We start from the raw sequence: 19076 nt of genomic DNA, 5'->3' as shown, positions 1-19076 counted from the left end.
CTTTGAATCTTTAGGAAATTAGAGAAAAATAAAATGTTTAAGTCTAAAAAACCTAAAGAGATTATCCACCTAATCATTCCTGGCCCTTGGAAGAACCTAATTATACTCTCCAATCTAAACCTTTTTGGAGGGGTAGAGGTAGAGTGAACATTAGTCTTGGCTTCAAAACTATATCTAGGAATTTTTTTTAAGTCTTAGTCCCAGCTTCTATCTGATTTCTGTCCCAGCTTTATTAGTTATGAAATGAAGACAATGACCCCTGCTTTAACTATCTCACAGTGTTGCTGTCAGAATTACATAAGATAATGTATTAAGAAAATTTTTAAGTATAAGGAGTAATAAAAATATAAGGTACAGTAGTATTAATAAAAATGGCACCTTCTATAACACAAATGAGACACTCTATAAATCCTTTCAACAGTAAGACTTTTTAATTAAATTCTTTTTTATTTCCTTTTTTATCTCCTTTTCTCACACCACGAAACAAAAACAAAATTCAGCATAATCCTTTGGCCTTGGACTTTAATTACAAATGCCAACAAAGATTTACATAGAATACGACATAAGTATATTCTGACATTTTGAAAACCCAGCCTTCCTCTCAGACTGATTTCATATTCTTTTTTCCTTTTTTATAACCTTTTCTATATTCTCCTAAAAAAAAATCAAACTGCCTACCAATATTATAGCAACTATTTCACAACTATGAATATTTTAGTTGTAGTTACCCACCTTGAAACTCATAAATAAGTGGCCACATGGTTTTCCTATGCTAGAGTACCACATATATTTCCTCAACTTTGTGCCTGATATTTTTCCAGATTTTTAGAACCCATTATATTGTTTCCACATTAAGATTATAGATACTGGGGCTATTCTACAAGTTTACAATCTGAAAGCTCAGTTCTTGCATGAGGAATATAGATTCCACAAAATGAGAACACAAAAGTGAAATACTGCACTGAAAAACAAGAAACAACAATGAATAAAAATGTTCCAGAGCTAGATGGCAAGAAACAAACAAGGTCTTACCACCTCTCTCACCCCAAACTTAGGTAGCATCAAGTTGTATAATTTTATCTAAGCATTATATACAAACTAACCCACAGACTCCATTTTTATGCAGTTTTCTTTCTTTCTCTAAATCTCCCTTTCTTCATCTTTTTCATTTACTACATTCCTCTCCTTGAAAACGACAGCAAATATTTATTGAATACCTGTAATATATAAGACATGTGTGCTAGATACTAGGGAAAACATCTGAGAACAAAATAGGTAAGTCCAGAGTGAATGACAGACATTAAACAAAAATCACACAAACAAATACATACTTTAAAATATCAGTATCTGCTATTATTAAAGGGTGGGAGGCAAGATCTTTGCAGGCAAACAAGATTTGAATTGGAAGGATCAGGGAAGACTTCTCTGAAGAAATGACACAAACAGCGATCTGAAGGATGAGCATGAATCACTCTGAAGAAGAGTGGGGAGAAGTGTATTCCAGTTGAGAAGACAGCATTATTTGAAGGCTTTGGAACAGGAAAAGACTTGGAGGATATAGATTAGTATAGCAGCTGAATCAGAAAGAGCTCTTAGGAGAAAGGCAAGAGCTGAGGCTGGCAATGCAAGGCCCTGGACCAGAGATTTGCAGATAATGTTTAGGATTTTTTGTTTTTATTAAAGTGTAATAGGAAGCCAAGAAAAGGTCTTTCTTATATCTCAAAGAATAGTAAGTGGAGTTTTTCTTCCTACATATACAATGAATATGAAATTTCAGCATAAGTATAAAGAAAAGCATGGGAATGATAAACACCAGATTCTAAAGAATGGTTACCTCTGGCACAAAGAAAGGAGACATAAAATTGAGAAAGAGTTCACAGAAGGTTTCAACTGTACTGGTAACGTTTCATTTCGTACACTGGTATTTTAACCTAATTTTTGTACAGTTTTGTGCGACTGAAATTTTCATAATAAAAAATTTTTTTAAAGAATTAATGAATACTAAGAATCACCAGCTCATTTCCTTCTCCTCTTCTTTCTCAGGCTCATATTAAATTTTTGCAATTTTGAGAAAGACAAGTACACAGAATTTAGGGATCTCCCTTCTTATACACTTTGTTTCACGGGCCTTTTTTTCTACATTTTTAGCATTAGATGGTAGAGGCTCTTTAATTAGCTTATCTTTTGTTTTAGCATACACTATAATCCGTGTAGCTTTCCAACAACCACAGAGTTAATATGAAGTTTAAATGAGATAAAGCATTTAACATAGCATTTAGCACACAAGAGTTCAATTAATTTTAATTATTGTTTTTATTATTTCACTTACTATAGTTTATATTCCCAGTCCTAAATATGGGACAGAACATTAAAACTTAAAAAAGCTGAGTGTAATGGGGGAGGTATAGCTCAGTGGTAGAGTGCATGCCTAGCATGCATGAGGTCCTGGGTTCAGTCCCCAGTACCTCCATTTAAAAAATGAATAAATAAACCTAATTACCCCCAAAAAAATTTTTTTTAAAAATAAATAAAATAAAAAATAAATAGAAATAAATAAAATGTAAACTTTTTTTAAGAAGCTGAGTGTATATGGCCAAATGGTGCTCTGGAATTTTGAATTCATATGTACTATATATATTCAAAAACACATACACAGACATATTAACACATATAACATATACTTCCTATATTTATAGGTTTTTTAAAAATATACTTCTCTGTGCTAATGTAAGCATTAAGTAACAAAATGTTAATTTGAGGCCTCTGTATTGCTACTAAAGAAATACCTTTAAAGAAAAGGTTAAAACCCTGCATTTGATGGTACACAATTACAATTTAAGGACAGTTTAATAAGTTAACTTCTCCTAAGTACAATGCTACACTGGAATGTTTTATGATAGCATAAAGCTGCAATAATATTCAGTATGGTCCATACTATGTTTTAAAGGCTCATTTTTGTAATATCAAGTAATTCATGCAAAACTTCAATTTTATAGAATTGAATATTGACATCAAAATTTCTCCTACAACAGGAGAAGCAGTCTTCAATGAAAGAACATTATTAAAATCATATCTTTTCACTTAATTTCCTTTGTACAAATAGCACAGATCCTCTCATTTCTTTCCTTCCAATTCACAAATACAATAAAAGCTGTCTTTAGAAAGGTCCTTAAATTAAACATCAGGATGAAATGAGTGCCAGGACTCAGAAAATAAGAGAATTTATGACAATTTTTGTCACCTAAAAGTCTGAAAAATATCTCACTGAATCTTTATGCAAATATATTTTAAATTATATTTTCATTTTCATACCTAAGAATCTAGAACTTGCCCTTGTGAAAAAAAAACAACAGTTTGTCACTCAGTATTCTTCAGTTTGAGGCTTGGACTTAAGATTGTTAATAGGAATCATTCCTCCATGGCCACTTCCTTGTTCTTAATCACAAATTTAATCATGTGTTTTTATAAAACTTCAAAATTAAATATATTTATCAACTTGTGTAAATACTTTTCAGTTAACTTTTACTGATAGCCTACGTGGGGATCTTATTAACAAACACATTTGGAACCTTTTAGATTTGTTCCGGCAGCTTGTAAATTCATATTAGGTTTAATTGTTTAAATACATCAACATTCAAGGCATTTTAAAAAATTGATATAAAAGATTAATCCCAATTTTTGTTTTACTTACCAAGCTCTGCCATTCCACCTCACTGCCTGAACAATATTATCAGCTCTTCGGATACTCATTCTTGCTAAGTAAAAGGATATTTTTTTCTCTAGCTGGATTAATAATCAACTTTCTAGATAGTTCATTTGTAATTCTCTTCTGGTTAACCCTTAGCATTACTGCAGTCTGCCCAACTCAAGCTAATCAATTTATGACGTGGGAGGGAAAGTGGAAATTCAATTATGCAGATAACAAATGGAAAGTAAAAATGAGGGACAGTGTAGATTAGGCACAAAAGAACAATCGGCCTTACATTTTTACTCTAAAAAGTACGAATCTTTATGTTAGATACTAAAAAGCACTCAGGTCATAAACACAAGAAACAAGATAAAAAAACATAATAGGCTTACAACACACCAGTCCAGTGCATATCAGCCCATTGTTTTCTGCTTTCTTACATGCAGATAAATACAAATCAGCTCTGACGAAAACACATTTTTCTCTCAATAGAGAGGCCTGACTCTCAACCTCTAAATTCCTCTTTTCTCAAGGGCTGTGATCACTTGGTCCCTTATTCCACAAGAAGTGCCATCCCCGACTTTATGGCAATTTTCTTCAAATATGATCTGTAAATACTTGCATCAGAATAATTTGAGGCTCTTGTTTAAAATATAGACACCTGGGTCCCACTTCAGAAATCCGAAGCACCCCAGGGTTTCTTACGTACATTAAAAATTTGAGAGCCACTGCTCTAGGATCATTTCTGCCCTCATCTAAAAGAGACTCCAAAACAATCCCTTAACTCAGAATGAAATTAATTATTATTCTTGCTTCCAGTTTGGCCTTGACTTTTTTGCTTTGATTCCAATAACTAGGATTCTACTTCGTTTTCCTGTATCTGAGTGCACTAGTCCATCTAATACCATGACCTTTCCATGATCTTGGTAACCTTCCACTTGCAGACGATGCAGAAACTGGAATCTCTCTAACTCCACTTGATGTCTGTGGCCATATTAGCTGCCTAAATCTCTTAAGGCTCACCTGTCCTGGACTTTTCTTGCTTTGTCTGCTTTATGGAACACTTTAATCTCCTGTTTTATACCTCTCTTTCCCATACATGAACTACACTTGTTAGTGTTCATTGTCCAGTCTTTCACCTAATGCATTGCATCTGCTATCTTAACTTTCTCCCACGGCTGTGCACACCCCAGTGGATCCCTACCAGTCTGATATCTACCTGTTATGATGAACAGGACTTACTTAGTCTTATCGAGAGATATGAAATCAACAACTAGCTAAAAGGTGAAAAGACAGATATGGCAGCCAGTTGTTCCACAAATTGCTACAAAAGCCCATGTTTATAGTCAGAATAAGACTACAGAAAAAGAAAAAGAAGAACCATAGAAAGCTAAAGGAAAGTCTAAGAGAATTGGAATAGTAAACCAGGTAAAGTAAAATGAAAATAATTATAATTCTAGTCATTTCCTTTTATTTTCATGGAACCTACTAAGAAGGGTCAACAAAACAATGATTATTTAACCTGGAGAGAAGGTACAAATGACTAAAAGAAAAACAGTACTAGATTAATAGAACTCAGAAGACTTGAGAATTGCCATCATTCAAAAGTCCACAAATGACAAATGCTGGAGAGGCTGTGGAGAAAAGGCACCCTCCTACACTGCTGGTGGGAATGCAGTTTGGTGCAGCCACTGTGGAAAACAGTATGGAGATTCCTCAAAAGACTAGGAATAGACTTACCATATGACCCAGGAATCCCGCTCCTGGGCATATATCCAGAAGGAACCCTACTTCAAAATGACACCTGCATCCCAATGTTCATAGCAGCACTATTTACAATAGCCAAGACATGGAGACAGACTAAATGTCCATCAACAGATGACTGGATAAAGAAGAGGTGGTATATTTATACAATGGAATACTACTCAGCCATAAAAACTGACAACATAATGCCATTTGCAGCAACATGGATGTTCCTGGAGAATGTCATTCTAAGTGAAGTAAGCCAGAAAGAGAAAGAAAAATACCATATGATATCACTCATATGCAGAATCTAAAAACAAAAAACATAAATACAAAACAGAAACAGACTCATAGACATAGAATACAAACTTGTGGCTACCAGGGAGACAGGGGGGTGGGAAGGGACAGACAGGGATTTCAAAATGTAGCATAGATAAACAAGATTGCACTGTATAGCACAGGGAAATATATACAGGATCTTGTGGTGGTTCACAGAGAAAGAGAATGTGACAATGAATGTATGTTCATGTATAACTGAAAAATTGTGCTCTACACTGGAATTTGAAACATTATAAAATGACTATAACTCATTAAAAAAAAATGTTAAAAAAAAAAAAAGACTTGGATTCTAGTGGCCTCTCTACCACTTCCTAGATTTATGATCTAGATTAAGTCTCTAACTTTTCTGTGCCTTGGTCCCTAAATGGGCATAATAAACCATGCCCTATAAATCTAAGATTATTTTGATAATTAAAAGAGATCACATTTATTAAAGAGCTTTGAAACTATAAAGACCATATAAATATTAGGGATTATTGTAGCTACATAAATTGCTATTATATAAAGATTATAATTAACATTTATCTACAAAGGATATAAAGTGGTGATTGTTTTATATTATTTTTAAAGAAAAATACAAACTATACACAGTGAAAGAAATAAACAGGAGTTTGTGAAATGTCTTTCCTAAAAAAAATTCAAGAATAAGACCAACATCAGTTAGGAGCAAAATAAGGTAAAATCATTCCAAAATATAGTAAATCAAGTTAACCTGAGTTTGCCCAGATTGGAACCATACTTTGAGTCTTACTCAAAAGACTTTTAGACAAGGAAAAGGATCACTGGGAGTTACACCGTTTACGTCTGTCATCCAGAACTATCTCCCCAAAGTTAGTGTTCAGAGTGACTTCAAGTGACAAAAGCTTTAGCATATGTTGCAAGACATTCAGACTGTATCCAATATGGCCTATGCAAGATTCAGTCAAGTGCCATGACTTAACTGGATAATGTGTACATATAAACATTGAGGAAACAGAAGTCCTTGGCCAGTGTACAAATTGGTTTACTAGAGTTGCCTATGTGAAAAAAGAAAAAGAAAAAAAGGATTGATTCTTGACTTAAAAAATAGACATTCCCATCTTTTTAAGTTTTAATAAATGCATTCAACAAATATTGTTGAGCACCTACTAGGTGCATTTTAGGCATTGTTCAAGACACCAAGGAATATAAGTGACAAAAACAGTCAAAAATTCTCCATATCTAGAGCTTATATCCTGGGAATATACAAGGGGGAAATGGTAAATAAATTTAACAGACATGCAAATTACATTGTATGTTGAGAGTTGATTAAGGCAACAGAAACAGATTTACATTAGGGAAATCAGGAATGTCTGAAGGGTTACAATTTTAAAATAGAGTGGTCAAGGTAGACCTCAACTGAGAAGATGACATCTAAGCTAAGACCTGAAGAAGGTGATAGGGTTTGGCAGGGTTCTATGGTCATAAATGTTTTTTTCCATTAATTTTTAAATTTTACCACTTTAATAATAAGTGGAAGATATCCTCATAAATTGACTTTCACATCATAATAGTGAAAAGTTGGGAATCAATAATTTAATGGTAAAACAAATTGCAGTACATCCATATGATGGTATATGATATAGTCGATTAAAATGCTATTTTCAAAGACGTGAAAAGGTCCAATAAAACTATTTCTTAAGTTTAAAACTGTATCTACAGTATGATGCAATTTTTGCCCTTTTTTCCATTTGCTCAAAAATCATTTTTCAAGTACCTACTATGAGCCACGTACTGTTCTGGGTACTGGAGAGAGGGCAGTAAACAAGCTAGACATGTTCTTTCTTCTCATACACACATAGATAAAAGACTGAAATGAAACATACCAAAATGTTTCTAGAGAATACATTTTTATTATAAAATAATAAGGTGAAATAACAGATTATTTTATGTTTAAATATAATCCAAACTTTCTAAATATGTTCTGAACTATCCAAAAATAAAATGTTATTTATACAGATCTAAATATTATGGTTCATATTTGCCTTGGGCTATTTCTTTGGATAAAGCACAAATTTACACATAATATTCTGTCAAATGTATACTGCATTTTTCAATCATATACTAGTTCTTATATCTCACAACATCTTATAAAGTTGAATAATATCAGGTCCCTTTCTACAGTTGCAAAAACTAAGGAACAGAAGAGTTCACTAATTTATCACACTGGAAAAAAAGTATTTAAATTCTAAGTTATAATAATGTGTATGAAAGTATTTTACACAGTGCCTGGATCAAGAAAGTTTACATATATTGAATGCTATGCTAGTCTCCCCAGTTATGCTGTTTGTTTGGTTTTTTGTTTGTTTTTTGTTTTGGTTTGGTTTTTTTGCAGGGGAGGGAGGTTGTCAATAAAAAAAAAAAAGTTTAATTTATTTAAAATGGAGCTTTAAGAGTTATACAAAAAATCTGATCTGAATCCCAACCCCACCACCACCACCACCACATGTTAGCTTTATTTCATCTCCCTTCTACCACTAAAATGATCAGTAGTTAGACGTGTATTTATAATGTGTCTTCATTCTTCCTTAGTAAGTGGCATCTATTTGTCTACCTCTAACTAGAGTTACCTTGGGTAAGTCATTTCAGCATTTTTGTCTCACTGTTCTTATTTTTCAAATACAAGAACTGGACTAGATGATCTCAAAAGTAAGCTCTAGAGTTCCATAATATTATTATTCAAGTCCATGAAGTACCTACAATAAATTAAATGAACACAACTTCCCAGAAAAAGAAAGCCTACAGCAATAAGAAGAGTTGGCTAGAAAAAGTAAGAAAACAAAGACCTGGGATTAAAAGAGAATTTGAAAATCTCCCTAACCCCCTGGACCAAGTCCAGCTTCAATTACACAAAGGTTGTTTGGGAACAATAGAGAAGAAGAAATATGAAGTTTCCTTTGATCATCAAAAGGTGATCTTTTTCTTTAAAAAGATAGTATTCCTATATTCTCGCTGATTCTAAAAACATATACACACATATACACAATGCACATACACACACACGCACATAAACAACCACAACCAAATATTTTAATATTGATACAGAAGAAAAATAAGTCACTCATTTTGCTGAAATAAAAGTATTTCAAATCCAGAGAGAGTGATTTGGTTTTGAGGAATTTTAAGAAATAACACCATATTCAATCCTGTTCTATCACCTCCTCTATAATACAAAACCCCCAATAGCTCTTAAAATTATAGCATTTTCCCATGTACAGAAAGAAAAATGTGTGTTGCTATTGCAGCAACATCTAAACAGTATCCTGTAAACTTTCTATGATGGAAGTCATAGAATTTATGATAAAACCCCATAGAGTGGTGAAACAAATTTCTTTCATATTTATCATTCATTTTATCCAGTGTGCATTTGAAAGAAAACCTTTTAAGAACACCAATAATGTGAGAAAGCTACAACAACTAAATTTATTGTTAAGTATCACATCACTGGTCCTCCTGGGAGTTCAGGAAGAAAGCTTAAATCACATTTCCTAACACATTGGAGAGCTTCCCAGAGATGTGATGGCCCACAGAGGCAAACCACCCAAAGAACACTGGAATCTCAACGACAGTGACAAAGAAATATCACTTCGTTTAATAAAAACAAATTGAAGTTACCCTTTTTTTTTTTTTTAACAAAGTACAAACTCTCTCTTACCCCATTTTTCTCCTTTCCTTCCCCCACCCTTTCCTGTTTCACCTGACTAAACTGTAGGTATTTGTTCCACCACCTGACTTAGGGGCAGGCTAGAAATATTAGGGGGGGGGAACAATCTACCATTGTTACGTGAGACAACAACCTTTCATGTCCTTGAAGCTCACCATGACCTTTCATCTTTCCTATCCCCAATGGTCTCTCCTAACAACTAAAACTACACTCAGTTGGGCTGAATTCCAGATTGTCATAAAAAGAACTCTGTCCTTTCAAAACAAAACCAATTTTTACACCAAGGTGGGGGAGAAACACAAGTCCATTGTTCCCTCACAGATGGAAGTTGGAGTTACTAAGGCAACTGCTCTAATCCTCCTTTTTACCACCTTTTTCACATCACTGGCCTATCAAGTATGCTACCTTTTAACTCATAAGCTCAAAAGCTGGTAGTCTAACTGGCTGCCCTAATTAGCTACGATTTTCACACTACAGACAACATGATGAGCTAATCGAAATTTGCAAAATAATGACGTACCTCCAGCAAATATTCCTCCTCCTGAGGCCCCGTCTTAGAATAACAATAATGAGACCATTATTAGAGAAGGGCATTAAAATGCTGCACTGCTGCTAAACAGAGAACTTAATTGTTCTGGTCTTGTCCATTGAATCAACAACCTATTGTTGTGGACTTGAAAAATAAAGGACTGGAGAATGGGTGCCATGATGATTGGTCTGTGCGACCATACCGGCACTCTGTAGAATTGTTTTCTTTTGAAACTCTTGATGGACTAGTAGTTTTGTTTAAAAGTAACATAAAAGGCGATTGTCTGGATAAAAAGTCCTATTTATTGAAATCCTTAGAAGCAGTTGCATGGATTTGTTCGTGACCCCTGAGATAAAAACATAGTGACCATAATAACACCATTTGTAGAAAGCCCTGTTACCACTGCCTACAGTAACATAAGATAAGAGAGTCTTTTCTAGCTACTGTAGGAAGGAAGGAAGTACTTCTGAGCAGAAAGCAAGAATGATAAAAGGTCAAATACTGGGTAAAGCTCATTAATCTCTGAAAGAGAGACTTTTAAAAATAATGCTAATTTAAGAATTCTGCACAATTGCTACAGATTCAAGCACATGTAAAAAGGCTCACAGCTCTTTTTTTTCTCACTTTTGAGCTTCTTTCCTTTAGTAAAAAGAGGATTAAAATTAAATAATTATTAAATAACTGATGTAAGATGTCTCAGGACAGCATGCAGAAGAAGAAATCTGAAGGTTTCCAGATAATTATTCTCATGGTCATCATCAGTCTATAGCAAGAATAATAAAATACTGAAGTTAAAGGTTAACTACTGCAGGATTCTTAGCAGGAGAAAAGCGCTGTTTACACACTGTAGAAGTGTCTTCTATATGGAGCCACAGTACATGTTTTCTGTAAAGTCAGGACAGGATTTTAGTGCTGAGTTGTGGTAGGAGGGAGTGTACCTTTTTGTTACTAGGTATTTGGGATGATGTCTGTTTTTTATCAAGTGAAATCTGCATTATATAAAAATGTATTAAATTGTAAATAAGACCTCTTGCTTCATTCAATCTGTGCTTTGCTTCATTTATCTTCATCTTGTTAGGCTAAATTAATTAACAATCTCACTGTTGCACACTTTCTCTTTTCATTACATCAAATAATGGCCCGTATATGGAGAAAGCCCTCACCACGGGAATTCTGCAACTCCACTGCTAAGAGTTTCTGTGTATCAATGCAGCAATACCAACTAGATACATTCATTTTACAAGCATTTATTAAATGTACTTTTCATTGTTAACAACCAATTAGGCATCTAAATTCTTAACACATTATCAATAGAAAACCATTTTTTAAAAAGTAACTAAGCTAGAAGTTGCAAGATACTATAAAAAAGGAGGGGGGAGTCACATTATATATCCACAACCAGATTTCACCATCAATATCACCCAAAATAAGAAGAAACACATGCAAATTGAGCAGGTATGTTTTCACAGATACAACACAATATTGCATAAAAGGTTTTAAAGACACACCCCAAGCTGTCTGCTCCTTGCTCTGGAATGTCTAATGTGTGATAAATTGGATGATTAGAATTTCATTGGTAAATCCCATTATTTTAAATCTATAAGAGTGAAATGTGTTAAACTCTTTTGTAAGTTTTCTTTCAACCTGAAACACTGTGGCATCTGGAGCTATGCAAATGGACAAAACAGTAAAGCCCTTTTTAATCTTTCCCTGATCAACCAGTGCTGCTTTCTCCAATCACAGCTTTGTGCGTGATACCTTTCTGCTAGCATTTCTTATTTAATTAAAACAGACACTGACAGAAGGACATGGATTAGTACTGTAATGATGCATTTACTTAGATTAATCGGAGGCTCCTTTTAGAGTAATGGCTTAAACAAAGAACAAAAGGAAATTGTTATGAAACAGCCTTTTATCCCAGGCAAAGGTCGCATTATGAGGTTTTTAATTTTGTCAGCTTCTGTTATACTCTGCCTTGCTAGTGGAACATGAGAAGTGCTTTTACCCCCAATAAAGCCAGTTATTATAAAAACAGCCATTAAAGCTGCAAATTAAAAAGTCTGATTTTAAAACAGGTTACTTAGCTTTCAGAATCCTCTAATTAGCATGTTGTGCATTGTTGTGCAGAAAAGAAGACTAAAATGCTAATGACCTACCGCCAGGTGACCACACTGCTGTGCAAAATAAGTACCTTTCCAAGTAACATGATGAATTAACCAAGTACAGGTTCCCCCATCCAGCAGTACCCCTTCTCTGAGTACAGGTCCAGTTGATGCAGAGCCATAACTGATAAGATGTGTTCAGTAATGCCCTGCCTCTGTCCAGGGGACTGATTCTCAGCCAGCTACTTTCTATATACTCACTAAAAAGCAGACTTTTTTCTACCACAAAAGAAAGTGAATGAAATAGCAATACTATATAGAGAGTCTGAAAGTAGAAAAGACAAACAGTCATTTGATTTCAAAACACAAAGAAAGAATTAAAGCACTATGCTTCTAACAAAACTACCTCTTGGCTCTTTTCATCCAATCTTTTCCTTCCTCTAATATGTTGGACTTGAACAATACAAACAAAGTTAAGATTTTAAAGCTCAGCCTTCAATTACAACATTCATTTTTACACTATGCCATCTTTAAATGGCCCAAAGATAATCCAGCTTCCTTTTTCCGAGCCTCATTCTTCCCCTCTGTTTTACTGCCTCCACTCACTGTCACCCCTTCCTAGTCAAAATTTGCTCTTGCAAAGGATATATTGGAATTTGTGCTTCTTACCATATGAATTTAACTCAATTACTTGCACTACTTACATTTTCTGCCTTCTCTCTCTTTACAGACTGAATGGTTTTGTGCCCTGTAAGGCTAACATATTTTAGCTGAATATATAGACTGAGTGGGGAGTTATCTCCAGAGTTCCTAAAATTAATCCACAAAGAAAACATACTCCACTTTAAATCAAGTTTCACCCAAGCACCACTGAGTGAATGAATCGAGGAATTTCTTGAAATTAATCAATGTGAAATAAATACTGTATTTGGAACAACAAGAAATCACTCAGGATCATCTGTGACATCTGCCGCGTTAGGTTTAAAAAGAGGTTACCTGAGGTTGTTTCAGTTATCTGTGGCCACAAGAATGCTGCACATTTAACCACCCCAAAACTCAGGGGCTTAAAACAATAATCATTTATTTAAATCATGTGTTTGGAGGTCAGCTGGGCATTTCTTCTGGTTTTAGCTGAGCTCACCAACATGTCTTGTAGCTGGCTGGATTTTGGCTGATCTAGGATGGCTATGGATAGGACAACTAGAGTAATTCGACTCTCCTCCATAGGATGTCTCATTCTCCAGCAGACTAGCCCAGGCTTGTCCTTCTCGTGGTGACAGAAAAGGGCAAGAGTTTGAACAAAAATGCACAAATGCTTTTACAAGCCTCTATTTGTGTCACATTTGTTAACATCCCATTAGCCAAAGCAAGTTAAATGATGGATCCCAGAGGCAGAGGTAAGACAGAACGCCCCATCCAGAGTGCAAGGGCACTCTGAAATTTCATGGCAAAAGTTATGATACAAGGAAGGATGAAAAAGAATTGGGACCTTCAAAGTAACCAATCTTAGCAAAGAAGTCAAGGTCATTTTGATGATTCCCAAAGTTCATAAGTAGAAATTTCTGTTTTGTGCCATTTTAATGAATGTACTCTAGACGGCTACTCAAAATTGATACCATTTATATTTCAAAGAGTGACAAAAACTCTCTAAAAAACAGTAACAAACAATCATACCTATTTCCATTGATTTCCAATTTTAAAACTACAAATATAAAGCTATTGTAAAATATGACCTTTACAAGTTCACCATTTATTTTTGTTTACTAACTTGTTGTGACTCAGTTATCCCTCAATTAAAGGTTCCAAAACTACAAAACTCTGTATCTCAGAAGCCTCACTTCCACCCAGAGAAGCAGCTAAATTTAAGGAAATACCTCATGGATGCTGGATCTAGAATTTTCTTCATCACTGTATATCAGAAGTATAGATAGCTCCATTCCACAGAATATCATAGTCCTTCATCACAGCAGACAGCCATAATACCAGTGTTTAAAAAAAAAAAAAAGCTTTTTTTTCTTTAAGCCAGTCTCTTATCACTCATATCTCTATTGTTTTTCTACTATCTCTGTGAAAAAGGAAAGCAAAGAAAATCTTTGGTCTCACAGATCTATATGACAGAGTGTGTCCTAGAATAAGATAATTAAGAAGCTAATTTTAAACTCTGCAGATTCTCTGTTTTTGACCATATGAGGCAAAAGATCAATGAGGAAAGTATTCATGATGGTTGCACAAATTTCCCAGAGTTAATCTGGCAGGGGCCCTACACACAGTTCTAGGGAGATACCTAGAACCAGCTACCAGTCTTTCCACTCAGAAACACTCGTCCATCAGGTGTAGGAATGGTTACTGGGCAGAATTCCTAACCCCCATGGCAAGGGAAATACTATTCTATATAGAACCACTCAACAATTATCTCTGTGAGCAATTAAAATAACCAGTGAAGTGGGTCTCCAAAAGGAGCCTTCAGCCATTCCTTCATTTGAGCCAGCACTGACAATGAAGGCTGCCAAAGCTGGCACTAACACCCAAAGAACAAGAAAGAAAGGCCAGCAAACTCAATCTTGCATCCAAAGATATTAAAAAGGAAACTAAATGACACAAAGAAAACTATCCTTAGAATTAACCAATGAATGAAGAACAGAAAAAAAAAACAGCATAATAAAATGCTTTTTAAGTCTCCTTTACTTTTCCACATTCCTTTACAACTTATTTCAATAATAATTTTGTTAAAAAGTAATGCCCTAAATCATGGTTTGCCTTTTATAAACAAGGATGATACCTGGCAAAGAATGCAATCTGCACTGATTTTCTAATGTTTTGATCAACCAAATCTTCTCACCTGGTCTTCAGCAAGTATCAATCATTACAGCAGTGATCCAAGGCCATGGAACAGAGCAAAGCTAATAGGTCCATATAAGAATCAAGACAAGCATTGTGCCCTCATTAACACTGAGTTCTAAACAAACAATAGGCCCCAGTTCAGGGAGCTGTATTAATTCTTCTCAACAGAAGCAGCTTGAGTTTAACTCAAAAGTTCCTTTAAAAGTCTCTTTGCTTTGACAGAGAGGCAAAAAGAAAGAGAAACAAAAGCACCTGGGTATCAGGAAAAGAAAGGGCCTTAGAGAACAAGAATGAAAAAGAAAAGCTCGAACTCCTTAAGAACATGATCTTTGAACACCCAGTACCTGATACACAGTAGGTGCTCAAAAAAAATTCTATGAACATCTCAACAGCTGCAAGAGATGCAGAAAAAAAACTACAGAAAACTTAATAGTTACTGTTAAGATGTTAGGATGCATTCCCACAAAAGAAACTATATCTTCCCTTAGTAAGCGTTTCAGGCTAATTGTGAATGCAGTATCTCAACACCAGGAAGAAGACTATCTAAAACAAGGCCCAAATGGCAGCTCTTACTCAAAGAAGGTAAGACACACTAGGGATTCTCCAAGTGTCTGTATGGGTCATGACAAGCTCTTTGTGATGGAAAATAGTTGATTATATAACATTAAATGAAAAACAACATACAATGAATCTACGCTCTGATTACAGTTAAGTTAAATTATTTCTTAATACGGATAAGAACTGAAAATAAGCAAGTAAAAATAAAAACGACAAATTGTAAAATTGTGTGAGAACTTTTTTCCTTATTGTTTTAGTATAAATGTGATTTTTTTAATTTAACAAAAATAATAATAATGAAAATATATGTGACCACTACAGAATACTATCCTGTGAGCAGGTTTGGGTAGGGGAAGTTATTATATAGTCAGTAAGTGACTAAAAAGAAAGAATGATCACCACATAAAAAGGTTATAGTAAGAAAAAAGGAATGACTATTAGAAACAGGTCCTTCCTTAGGAATTTTATCCATTTTAAATTTTATTTCGTCTGGTCTGCAAACCTGGAGGTCAAGGTGAAATCCTACGTAATGATAGATAATAAAACTTCAAAATCCACTACCTCTGAGAAATTCCACCCATATAACTAAATGTGCATGCCATTCCAAATGTGCTATTGTCTGCATGCACTCTTAAAGGTTAAGGCTTCTGAAAAGTTGGTTTGATCTTAAAATGGTTCTATGAAGGCCTTACTCTCATGAACTAGTTAGCACCCGAATTTCTAAATGTGATAGTTTCCTAATGAGAATATCAGTACCCAAGGGACTTAGATCTGACACTTTCAGATCTGAGGGACACATCTATACCCTATAAGAATTAGGGAAAAAAAGTGCCTACTTAAAACCTTGGCACTTAAAGGTTTTCCAAGTAAAAAGACCAAATTTGATTGCAAATATACATCCTTGAATAAAAGGGGAAAAAAGGAGACCTAGTATCTATTTTAATGTTGAAGGTTTTTTTTAAATTTTTCTAAGCAATAAAATCTTAATATAAAGTGGTCCAGAATGTTTTTAAAAGAGATGATTAAATATCAACCTAGTCCTTACATACATATTTCAAACAATGTGAAAGATAAAATGGATACCTCCTAAAAAGCCATGTAACAAATATAAATTAAAAACATTGCCCATTTAAATATGACTTACCAAAGTCAAGTAGAATTTGCATAACTATATATGGAGAATAAATTTTCTTCCAAATTCAGATTATTTTTTCTAAGAAAACAGCAAAATTTGTACTATAACATCCATTTCTGTTTTGTGTTTTCCAAACTAGGGAGAAGAGCTCTAATTTAAAGTAAAACCATTAAAGTTGATCTTCAGTAGAATTAATGAATAGGACTAATATACAAAAATGTCACAAGGAGAGGATATTTCTTCAAAGCTTAGGTAAATAAAGTACTCTCTCTGATTCCTGCCCACATTGTGTATCTAACGACAATATCAAACTGCAATAGACAAGTGAATATTTAAAATACAGACAAATTTCAACTTCTTTTATTTAGGAAAAAAGGAAAACTGCATTTTTAACCTATAAAAAATCCATAAACTCATTCTATTTTCAAAACAAAAAAGTCTGGAATTTATCTAGTTATATCACTTTATTTGCACTTTATTCTTTGACAATACTAAAATTATTTCAGTTCAAACTATTCTTGCTTAAACAGTAATGACTTTCATCACATAATCCATACTCATTCACACTCATGGAAGTTAAAGTGGAATAAATAAATTGTACATACTGGATGACTCAGTGGATATCAAAATATATCTCCAAATCACATATATCTATCCACCGTATGAGTTGTGCGTCAGTTGTGCAATTCTGGTTACATTTGTTAGAATACTTCAAGTTGTAAGTGATAAAAACCAACTCGAAGTAGTTTTATCCAAAAATAATTTATTGGCTCAACATAACTAAAAAGAACATAACTGAAAAGTCCTGGCTTCTGACACAGCTGGACTCAGTGTGAAGATGATGTAATTAGGAGGTGATCTCTCTTCATCTCTCATGCAGGTTCTCCCCCTTCAGGGGCAAAAACGACTATACACAACACCAGGTTAGCAATCACAGCAAAAAGACTATACTTCTTTCTCAGTAATTGCAGCAAAGATTCCAGGATTAAGTCTCACTGGCCTGGCTTGAATACCATGTTTATTTCTGAACAAATCACTGTGGCCAAGCTTATGGAATGCCCACTCCCTATGACTTGGAAAAATAATGGCAGTTCTTTTCTTTTTCCAATAATTATTATAGTGAAGCAATTTCAGGGAAAAAAAAAAAAACAATTGCAAACTCTTCATTGTAATAGTAGTTGCACAGCAAAGGTTTCTTTGAATTGTTTCTAGTAGTCCCAAAAGAGGTACTAAAATTATGAATCTAGCCATTCTTAAGGCAAGAGAGAACAAAAGGATTTTTCTTTCAACAACTTTAGTTCCATTCTCTCACTTCAGAGAAAGCTATCCAAAAGTACTCTTTCTATTAGCTCTTGTTAAGTTTAAATCCTCAGAACACTAGCAAATATTTATAGAGGCCTATCTTGAGCTACTTTTTCTAGAAATTTCTATTCATGGGTCCCCAAGCACTACAAACACTGCTTTGGAGCTCAGGTATAAACATGTTTCTCTATAAGGTCAAGGAAATCAATACCTTTATTTTGAATGAAGGTCCCATATAACTTATTTATCTTGATTTTTATTTGAAAAGACATAAACATTTTTAAATGCATATGCAACAAAAGAACATGTTAAACTATTATTAGCCATTTGTATCTCGGGTTCAATGTGATCATCAAAAATTTTCTTGAAAGAAAGATTTTATATCAGAAAATGGAAGGAGAGCATAAATGCAAAGAAAGCCCAGAGAGTGGAAAGCCATTAAAGGTAACAGTGGCTAAGGCATCTCTTAGCAATAGTCATTGATGTCAAATTCATTCACACAGTCATTTTACGCATATGTTTAGATGACTGACTATGAGAAACAACTGTGCCAGAGCCAGTACAAAGAGACATGGCATAGCCCCCACTCCAGAGTGGGGATAGAAGGAACATGAGCAGTAATGGTTAGAATATGTCAATTTCTCCCTGTCCCACCATCACAAGCTCCAGATTTTGCTAAGGGTCAATAACTAGCTTCACTTTTTTTTTAATGTTTTATTCAACTCATCTACAAATTCAAGAAACTACTTCTTCTCTAACTCCCAGGATAACATGGAAACAGTAAAAGCAATCACCACATATAAGAGAAGTTAAATACAAGAAGAGCAATATACATTTGGTAAATTATGAAAGGACTAGGAGTGTGAAGATTTTTTAAATTTTTAATTACTCCGTAATTACATACTGAGGTGCTTACTGAATAGTTGGTACTATATGATCATGAAAGTTATTTAAGATGGATTTGATTTAATATCCTTGACCTTAAAAAAAAACTTTTTATCAGAAACTAAAGAATGTCCACAGAAACTATTAAAAAGACAAATAGTGAAAAGTATAAAAAGAAATACAAAATACTATGGGAACTTAAATGAAGTGAGATCAGAGAAGATTATATAAGCTGGGCCTTGAAAGATGGATAGAAATTCTATAAGTAAATA

At 34.1% G+C, this 19076-nt stretch overlaps 1 protein-coding gene across 4 annotated transcripts in view; it reads right to left on the bottom strand.

The window, feature by feature from the left end:
• Positions 1-19076, bottom strand: part of SOX6 (SRY-box transcription factor 6) — a 556086-nt gene that overhangs the window by 382806 nt on the left and 154204 nt on the right. Inside the window, exon 1 of one of the 4 annotated variants that reach the window (XM_031459966.2) lies at positions 3692-5015. The exons of the other annotated variants lie outside the window; for them this stretch is intronic. The gene's annotated coding sequence lies outside the window, so the exon portion shown is untranslated. Of the gene's footprint in view, positions 1-3691; positions 5016-19076 lie in introns of those variants that run through there. 4 annotated transcript variants of the gene reach the window in all.

The sequence above is a fragment of the Camelus dromedarius genome, chromosome 12 (genome assembly GCF_036321535.1).
Source record: "Camelus dromedarius isolate mCamDro1 chromosome 12, mCamDro1.pat, whole genome shotgun sequence".
Classification (NCBI taxonomy): Eukaryota; Metazoa; Chordata; class Mammalia; order Artiodactyla; family Camelidae; genus Camelus; species Camelus dromedarius.
This window is presented reverse-complemented; position numbering and strand designations above follow the sequence as displayed.